Genomic DNA, 3449 nt, shown 5'->3' on the forward strand with positions numbered 1-3449 from the left:
CACGTCACGCCGTGACCATCTTATATATACCAGACCCCCCCCCCCCCCCAATCTAGTAAATGCTAGAGCACTCCCGAAGGAACGGGATAGTTCTAGAAAGCAGGTGGCGTGACACTAGTCACGTGACCTCGCTGACGCAACAGTACTAAGACCTTTAAATTTATACTTCTACATTTATGCGAGATTACAAAATTGTAAACGATGGTCAATAAAGCGGGGATGGGGGCATGAGAACGTGGAGGAGACAAAAAAAAAGTTAGAGTTCTAATAGTTACAAAGTATTATATTAAATAAAAGTTTTGAGATGGCTTGACTTGGTAATCAAAAACTTTATTATAACGACGTTTTGACAAGATATTGTCACCCTCATGTACAAGTAGTTTACAGATATACATGAGTATATATGTGTGTGTGTGTGTGTGTAGTATAGAACAAGGAGGTCATATGACCGGATATTGCTTCACAGTCTAATATAGGTATCTTGGTGCCCCAAGGTGTTGATTCATGGTGTGGCTGTTTTCTTCAATTAAGTTTGTTTGTTTGAAGTTAAGTACAAAGCTCCACAATGGGCTAGCTGTGCTCTGCCCACCATAAGTATCGAAACCACGTTTCTAGCGTTGTAAGTCCACAGATGTGCCACTGGGGGCTCTACAATTAAATTTGTTTGTTTGTAATTAAGCACAAAGCTACTCCGTGGACTATCTGTGTTGAGCCCACCACGGCTATCGAAACTTGGTTTTTAGTGTTGTAAGTCCGCACACTTACTGCTGTGCTACTGGGGTGGGGAATAGTTCGTGAAGAATTAAAGCTGGAAATATTATATGTAGATCTATGTTAAGGCATCATTTTCATATTTTGGTATGGGAGTTATAACTTCTCACTGTGTTGACGAATTTGTTTCATCGCTGTTTCTAATTTGATATTTAAAGTTAAACATACATGATATTAATATCAGTAATCTAATAATGTATTGTACAATGTAGTATAATATAATACAGTGCAGCGTGGTAATCACAGATCTCCATTGCCATAACTTATTGAATTTTGTTTTAATTTCATTCCCTGTTCCATGTAATTCATGAATTTGAATGTGGTATATGGATTACTATTCTGTGCAATGTTGCACATGTTACATATTGTGTTTCTTTCCTGATTTAAATCTTGTGCGGGATCTTTTATAATCACACATGACCATACCAGAATCTTGTACAAGATGTTGATCAGGATTCAGTAAATATTATAGGCTGCACAAAATGCAATACACCCTATAAGATATGCATATTTTCATGATGATACACAGGGTTGAATAAATCATGTAGACTCCTGTGAAATATACGTCTTGACTATGACAAACTAATGCTAGTAGTCTCCCGATATTTCACGAAGGTTCGAGAAGGACGTGGCGTGATACTAGTCACGTGACCTCGCTGACGCAACAATACATAGGGTTGAATAAATCCTGCAGACTCCTGTGAAATATACGTCTTGACTATGATAAACTAATGGTGGAGTATTATTGAAAACAGGACATGTTTTGTATAAAATATATAACTTATTGTATTTAACATTCACTGAAGAAACACAAGTTACCCAGTTAATGTGTTCATTTAAAAATATACAAAAAAAATATGGTTGTTGGTTATGGAATTAAATCCGTAAACATGTAAATAAAAATAGACATTATTAGGGTGCCAAATTCTTAAAGTGATTGAACGCTATTGTTACTGTTCGAATAATTACATAATTATTATTATTACAGATTGATTTGGCTACCGCCTTTCCGTCCCAGTGTAAGCAGTAAGTTTACGGACTTTCAACGTTAAAATCCGGGTCTCGATTCCTCATGAAGGACAGAGTGCTGATAGCCTGTTGTGTAGCCTTGCGTTAAAACAAACAAACTTGAAACATCTGACGTCTTTCCTAGGTGATTTCTATTGTTTCGAAGTAGGCTTATCAAGACACAATATGTTACTGTGTGCATATAGAGTGAAATAAATGACGTAACATAGTGAGACAAAATAGCAAATACTGTATCCCATAATAACTTCACCCACTACAGGTTACAACATTAGAACAGAGTAAGATTAATTAAGGGGTGATGGAAGAGTACATATTAAGAATAGAAATAATTAACAGAATTAATCAACAATTCGAAAGGCATTTCTTTTTCAATGTTTCTTATTGTAACAATGCAAGAGATAATCACAGTAAAGAAATCAAATAAGAGATACACTACAATGCCAAAGAGGGACACAAAATATAAAAATATTATAATAATGAGTGTGAAAAGAGAAACGAATACAAGATCTAAAAAGATTCAGACCTATGAGATATCGTAGCTTTTCTTATATTCACCATTTTAAAATAATTTATGTAAAGAGCCAACTTACTAACAAATGGTGTAACTAAAGGCTTACACCACATCGTTTGTATTTGTGAATAATATATTCATTTTTCAGGATAATGATGAAACTAAAAATAGAACAGTAACCACATGACTCATGGTGAGTAAAGTGTGAGAAGCGACCTATGATTATCTTTCTAAAGAAACGCATCATTATCTAATGTATGAAGAGAGAGATGCGACGCATCTGGAACATTGACCTCTCCAAGATGGCGGCCTCGTGGCACGTTTTCGGATCTTCACTGTCGTCTTATCTATTACGAGATATTTATAAGCAATTTCAACTTCGCTTTATGTGTAATATCCATTGCCCGAGGACGCATTTTATTCAATACAATCTCGTGACAAGTATAGTTAATTATAGCCATGCTTTGCCAGCTTAGAAAAGGCGTTTACACTATAACAATTGTTGTTGTAATAAATAAACTTTTATCATTTTGTTCCAACCTCTACGCCAACCGCTGTATCATTGCTGTTACAGTTCAAACGAACTGAAAGAGGGCTATCACGATGTATTTAGATCGGTCATCTATGACTTCTTGAAGCTGAGATATAAACAATAACATTACACCATGACAATCGATGTGAAGAAACAATGATTGGCTAAGATCAATAAAACTACAATTGAATTCAACTTCGAAGAATAAATTAGCGATATTTTTTCAAAACTATTATAAGACTTCCTAGGGGACTACAAGTGTCATATTATACTCAGAAAAAAAAAATTCAGGGTATTCTCAAACATTAAATATTTCGTTGGGTTTTTTGTTTTGTTTGAAGTTAAGCACAAAGCGCTACACAATGGGCTATCTGTGCTCTGCCCACCACGGGTATCAAAACCCGGTTTCAAGCGTTGTAAGTCTGCAGACATACCGCTGTGCCACTGGAGGGCATTTCGTTGGGAGTGGGCTGAAATCAATCCAAAATGAAACTGTGCGATTTTTTTAAAGCATACAGATACATATACAAAATATTGCTATTGGGTACTCTTCAGCTATAGAGTGTTTTCTTTCGTTTTTTTAATGTAGTAGAAAATGACTATAAG

This window comes from Limulus polyphemus, unplaced genomic scaffold (assembly GCF_000517525.1).
Source record: "Limulus polyphemus unplaced genomic scaffold, Limulus_polyphemus-2.1.2 Scaffold2272, whole genome shotgun sequence".
Classification (NCBI taxonomy): domain Eukaryota; kingdom Metazoa; phylum Arthropoda; class Merostomata; order Xiphosura; family Limulidae; genus Limulus; species Limulus polyphemus.